Source organism: Euprymna scolopes, chromosome 26, assembly GCF_053919585.1.
Source record: "Euprymna scolopes isolate OS-2025 chromosome 26, ASM5391958v1, whole genome shotgun sequence".
Classification (NCBI taxonomy): Eukaryota; Metazoa; Mollusca; class Cephalopoda; order Sepiida; family Sepiolidae; genus Euprymna; species Euprymna scolopes.
In genome coordinates, this window is record NC_136507.1 from 62213644 (window position 1) to 62221065 (window position 7422).

The following is a 7422-nucleotide window of genomic DNA, read 5'->3' on the forward strand; positions in this document are numbered from 1 at the left end:
GTAAAAATATTTTTCCCCTTTTAGAAATTAATCTTTCAAATACACTCAAAAAGTAGTCGGAAACCTACAAAAAATATGATAAATCGGCTTTCAAATCTAGGTTCCTCTATCTTTATTCGTCCATTTTTGCTCGTACCTAGTAGACGACAATTTTAACAGAAAATGCGTACATTTTATTTTAGCTGGAAAAGGATGTAAACACAGCTTGAAACGAGCCTTAAAAAGTACCAGCACGCCTACGGAAAAGGCTTTATAGCAGATCTTTACAAAGTGTGTAGGCTAACACCAACCGCTAACATATCATCTTCATTGTCATCCGCTGAATTGATTTTTGCGCGAAAAATAAGATTGGTGTTTGAAAAACTGCTGCGTAAACAAAGGAAAGATGAGTAAAACAATACATCTCAGGTGAAAAATATTTTTTCTGGGCATATAATACTATAAAGTATGGTCTACATAATCCGAGGCCCTCAGTTTTCGCATAAGGGGCATATTAACCAAATCAGGAAGCGACTGCCGGATAACACCAACAGTGCGTCACAGAAAGATGAAATCATGGACACAATTTACGACACTTTTGATCTAGAAATACCCAAACCAGTTCTAGAAGAACGGTGCTCAAACGAAAAGCCGCGCCTTATCGTGATAAACTCGGAGAGAAAGCGATATTGAGAACTTATAGAATTAAGGTTTGAAAGGAGCGTTATGATAATTATGAAATCTTTCGCTCATTATAAAGACCGGTACCGGTAGAATATGCCTCAAGGCGGTTATGCTTGAGTATTTCAATAGTTGGCAGTCGGAGTGACGTATACCAAAATTTTTTTATTTGTTGTTTTTACTTTTATGCTCAATATATTTTGTTTCTACTTATTACTGAGTTGTGTCTTTCTTTCGAACCCTTAACGGATCATAACAGAACTAAAAGGCATTTTTTTCAATAGAATTAAATAAAATAAAGGAGTTGTAGGACTGACCTGAGTCACCCCTAAAATCCAAGAAAAAGGACGAAAATAATACCATTCCCCAAAAATAATAATTTCTTAGCTCCTCTCTTTCTTCTTATAAACCAAACACAAACTAAGAATTGCTATCCAGAGACCCTCACCATCTCCCTCTCCCCTTCCTCTCCCTCTCTCTCTCTCTCTCTCTCTCTTTAACCAAGCCCTAGCCAGCATGACAGGCAAGTGGCCAGTACACTCTTAGCCATCGAACCAACAAGACGTACGTTGCCGGCGAACATTATTAACAAGAGGTGTACTCTCTCCAACATGTAAAAAGGCAAATAAAGTTTATTCCTTTTAAAGGTTAACATTGGTATTACTTTTATCATTCCAACTACCACTAATAAAGACAAGTGCTAGTCAGTGTTACAGAGTCAAAGTAAAAGATTGAATACTTAACCTGATGCTATCAGATCAGGCTGTCTGAAGATATTAACTTCCTGAACTAAAATGCACAAACATTATTGTATTTTTGCCTTTCCATTAGTCGAAGAATGCTAGCAAAGTTGGAAGGAGAACCAAACTTAACGTTACAAAATTTAGGTAACGTCCAAAACGAGGAATCTGGAATCCACTTCCGTTACTCCGCCGAGGAAATGTTATACTTTAAGTGAGTTCTTTCTTTTCTTGGATTACGAACGAGTACGATTGCATTTAGAAAAGGTAAAGTTATTCTGTTTTCGATGAGTTGAAGTGTGACTGGAGTCATGCCTGTCTAATCGTGGCACTGGTGTGCATGTGACCGCACTAAGCAGGCTAATTTCTTCTTTTTGTTGTTACCCTCGTCCAAATTGAAAGGTGAATAACATCAAGGATGTGAGTTCCATATAGAAACGTGGATTTCATTTGAATAAAATACGCATCAAGTACGCTTGAAAGCCAAATCACAACGTAATATTAGGAAAATAAATAAATATTTTACTTGTTTAAAAATTTATAACATAAATATATTTCGGAGCTAAACTCCATCCTCGGTATGTTGTTTTCTTTTTTCTTTTCTTCTTTCTTGCCATGTTGTAAACTTGGAGAAAGAAAAGTCTGTTTGTAAAAAGCCGCGCGTTGTATCTCAGCGGTTGTATTTTGAAATGTTGGAACAGTGCGTAGGCAACGCGAGAATAACGTCAGGGGTGTGAGTTCCATAGGGAAACGTTGATTTAATTTGAATAAAATAACATACGCATCAAGTGCGATTGAAAGCCAAATCAATGCACAGCTTAATATTACGTTGTATGTTATTTTATTGAAAGGTAAATAGTTAATCTATGTATTCGTTAATAGTAGCGGCAATAAGAAAATATCTGGCGTGAAATGTATTGTTACATATTTCTTCTCTTCAATCATCTTGGCATGTCAAGAACACGGACCGACCGATTGCAGAAGAGGATATGGTGCGTAAAAAGCTTACTTTTAGTCACTAAATTAGAGAGAAATATGAGAGGGAGAAAGAGAATAAGATGAAGGAGAGAGCGAAAAAAAAACTTGATCAAGAAAAAAAGAGGAGAGTAAACCAATTAGAAAGATGCGTGATTCGCGTCTTTTATTGTGCATGTGCTTGTGAGTGTAGTAATAATGTCACAAATAGATTTGCCGCAAAGAGACAACAAAGAGTATGATTTTTCAGCTACTCGTACATGGAAAGAAGAAGAAAAAAAAGAGAAAACGCGAGAAGTGTACCTTTTTTTTATACAACCGCCTTGTCTTAATTAGTATCAACCTTTCAAGTTCACAAGTTTTTAAAATGGTTATTTCCTGTTCGATTCAATGTCCAAATTTTCCTCCACGACGAAAAAACTGTAATCTACTCCACAGATAAAGATAGCCAGCTGCGCCATATCAGTCGTACATGTAGACAACACTACACTAACGACGAGGTACCCAGACTAATTCGGACCAACATAACTCGAATGTATGTCGCCAACACTTGCGACATGGAATTCGGACTTATTCAAACCCGAAAATAAGCCAGACTCATGCTGCACACAACATTGGCAACGAACACCCGGATTTATGTCTACAATACAACATAAACATTACAACAGCGGAAATGTTGGATATTGCGAAAAAGTCTTTGGTGTTATGCTCCTCATAATATTTAAATATAATAATAGAGTGGGAAGTTGAAATCAAACTGACTTTTTAACAAGAAAAGAGTATCAAATCTGAAAAAATTAAAAGAAAAAGAAACACTCCAACGTCGGGAAGTTGGATTGAAGAAAAGAAGTGTCGTTTCTGAGTGCGAATCTTTGAAAATCAAGGACGTTTGAACGCGAAAGTAAAATCCCAACAAAATGATCCGTTGATTCTTTTTTTTCTTTTTATCAGAAACACGAAGATAAATTTAAACGATCTCATTATTTCTCTCCTTAAGAGATTTAGAATTAATATTAATATATATATATATATATATATATATATATATATATATATACATTGTATATATACATATACATATATATATACATATATATATACATATACATATACATACATATACATATATATAGATATACATATATATATATATATATATATATATATATATATATATATATGTATATATACATATATATGAAGTTACAAAAAAATGGAGGAATTTAAAAATGCTACTTTAGATATTTCCAAGCACCAACAAAATCAGCACCTGTAATTACAGTGAGAACAAGTTGAATATCAGAAGGAAATGGAAACAGAAAAGCTGAAACAAATGAATAGATTTGCGGAAAGATTTCGTCATACCGAACACGAACAGAAAAAAATATATGGATTATCGAATGGAGGTCAGAAGGATGAAAATGAAAGTGCATTATATCAGAAAACATTATTTGGAACACGATTGATAATTTCAATCATGGAAACGAGATTACTTTCATTTGACAACTCCTCTTCGTGATTTTACTTTGGTTTAATCTTTAGGCCTGTTGATGCGTGGCATTCGTTTTTATCATGTTTACTTTTCATTTCTCGTGCTCATTAGTAAGTTATTTATATTTTGTTAAGCTATAATGGTGTTTGAGATAATACAGGATGACCACGCAAAAGATGACATCTATGAAATCATCAGTAAACTTCACAATTTTTACGTCATCAGAGCTTTACGATACGTAAGTGATTTGAGGATCGAAGAAGGCGTCTCCCAGCATGATTTGTTATAGTTAGAACTGCAACATGTTGTTGGATTGGTTGGCAGTTTAACTCACTGTACTCTTTTGTCATAAAGACAGAAACGTCGGACAACAACAATTGAGTGAAATTCGTCACCATGCAATATAATCCAACCATGTCTAGTACTCCCTTCCCCCCCCCCGCTAATCGTTAATAGCTTTTACACAACCCTCTCTTGGCATTACCCACATCTGAGCTATGATTATCCTCTTCGGTTCAGGAATATTATGAGTATTTTGGTAATTATGCATTATTAGAACTGTACTATCGCCAGAGTCGCCCAAACGATTTAAGGAAAACGTTGGAAGGTGCCGGAAGCTGCTGGACGTTGTTGAAAGCTGCCGAAACACTAAGCGCCTTAACCCTAACGCAAAATATCATTTTTGTTTTTTAAGCTATTATTGGTTTATTAGTAAGAAGAAAAAAATCTAAATTTTTATTTTAATTTGAACAAAAGAATATTTTTTTAAATTGTTTACTATCAGTTTTTTGTTGTTTTTTTTCACAAAGGGGGTCACCATTTATCAAGGCCCAGTGGTCACTCGTGGCTAAAGGTTAATTAGTGTACGGTAGCCAATGGGACAATATCGTAATGGAAATTCGGTAAATTGGATGACTTAAAGAGACAGCTCATCAAGAACTTGTTTACGTTGGACTTGAAGACGTACATATTGTTGTCAGCTGGAAAACGGGCAAACGGAACAGAATTCCACAGGCGTGCAGTTCTAAGAAAGAAGTTTTGTTGATGGAGCCCACATTTAGGTTTCGGCACAGACAAAGAGTGGGGACATGTTATTCAAAAAATTAATTATTTATTCATGAAACTTACAATGATTGTTTTCTTGTTTTGAATTTGAATTTTCTAAAACTTTCGTAAAAATTGACCCATAATTATTCAAGAATATTGTTTTCATTTTTCAATTAATTTTTCATTAAATTAGCTTCGTACTAACAGAAATAATATATTTTTAATTGAAAAAAAAAATTGGCCAGTGTTTACGACAAAAAAAAAACATTATGAAACTTTCGATCGGCATTTTCTTGCATTTTTCGTAAACTGCTCGGACGATTATACTGCATAAGTACGGTATTTTTTAATCTTTAAGATACCCACATACATAAAATCTTGGGAGTAAGGTCCGGTGACCGTGGGTCCCATTCAGGATCATATCTCTTACTGATGGGATGATAACTAAAGTATCCTCACATTTGGCGGCGATAAAAACACACTTCGTGACTGACATTCATGACTGAAAGTTGATTGACAAGTCAGGAATAGGCTAAAGTGTATTTGTCGCATTGCAAATATGGTTGAATTGCAGAAAGGATTGTAGATTTTATTAACGCTTACATAGGCAGTTTTTTTTTTTTTTTTTTTTTTTTTGTTAGGGAGGGGGTTGTACTTAAATTTAAATACAGCAACATTAGCACCACAGTTAGGATTCGAGTTTACCATCAGTGTTAGTAAACATGTATTCGGTTTCTCGCCGGATTTGAAAGGATCTCATTTCAGCATCGAGTTTTCTCTTGGCCGCGTTGATATAGATAGCTACAATTACTGAATGATGTCACGTGTAAATGATCATGCGAAAGAGCGATAGAGCGGCTGTTGCTGTGTATTATGGGATGGGTAGAATTTACGTCATCAGAGTTTCACGAACAACGCGGTGATTGAGTGAAATTCGTCACCATGCGTTTTTACTAGGTACGGGAAAAAATGGGCGGGCAAAAATAGGAGGACCTAGTTTTGAAAGCCGATTTATCATAATTTTTTTGTAGGTTTCCGACTACTTTTTTTATTGTATTTGAAAGATTAGAGACTAACGTTAATTTCCTAAAGGAAAAAAAATATTTGTACACGCGAAAAAAAGTTATGAAAAATGTTTTCACGGCGAGTTAACCAATTCAGCTAAATTTTGAAGTTAAATAAATTCATTGTAAAAAATACTTAAAAAGATAAATATTAGTTTTCTGGGTCTATTTCAAAGATGTCCTAAGATATTGAATTAAATAAAAAGAAACACCTTGTTTGTGCCAACAAAAATTTAATTAGGCCTCAAAAAGCAAGTAATTTACCGTTCGCCAAAAACGCAACAAACTAAAAGAAAAAATGTAAACACGAATATAAGGAGGCCCAAAATTTCAGCCAATCGAAACGCTGTTTCAAAATGAAGTCATGGTAGTAAAAGAAGGTAGGGGTGTCAGATTTCTTCCCCCCCCCCCAGACGTGCATCCATACATTATTATTCTGAAGGTTTGTATCAATTTTTATCATTTTTTAATTTAATTATTTTTTATGTTCTTGTTTTTAAATTATTATTTTTTTAATTATTGTCCGTGATTATATAAAAATTATGTTAAGCCGAAAGTTACACATTCTTGCAAGCAAGGAATTATTAAAATCTTGCATATAATAATTATGCGAAATATGAAATTTAAAAAAAAAAGTAGAAATATTTTTGCCATTATAATTTTTTGTGTGAAAATATTAAATAAAAAATGCTTAATTCAATGGTAATATCGGTAGTTCCAGAAATCCATTTTTCTTCGAGTTATATTGAATTCATTAATACGGACTTTAGGGGCTTTTTTGTAATATTCCTGTAAAAATAATTTTTTATTGTTACAAATTACGATGCTTTATTTATATAAAAAAAGGAAGAATAAATTCTTGCGTTTTTTATTTACTACTGAAAATTATAACTTTACTAAAGATATTTTTTGTTTAAACAAAATAATACATTCTCACTCAGATTTAAATAAAAATAATTAGTCCATTATATTCCGCGATCATTATTTGATAAATACTGAAAATTTCATTAAAATTTGTTAATTTCCTGATTTTTGGTGAATTTTTAAGTAAAGGGAGGAGTCAAAATGTTTATACATTTTGAGCATCGGAATTCATTTTGCCCGTACTTAGTTTTTACAACTTGTTTCTTTTCATGTAATATTTACGTTTGTTTACTTATATATTGAAAATCAATTTGATAGATAATTTATTTATATTACGTGTATTAATCGAACTATCGTTCTCATCATGTTATTAGTGCAACGTTTCGGTCGAATTGCCCTTTGATCTTCATCAGGCGATTGTTGTTTGGAAAAATAAAAGAGAAAAGGTACTAGCTTCGTAGATATTTTCGTATTTCTTTTCCGAACAACAACCAACATGTCTGATGAAGGTTGAATGACAATCTGATAGAAATGTTGCACATAAACGATGTTGCATGACCGGGTAACACCAATCACCTTG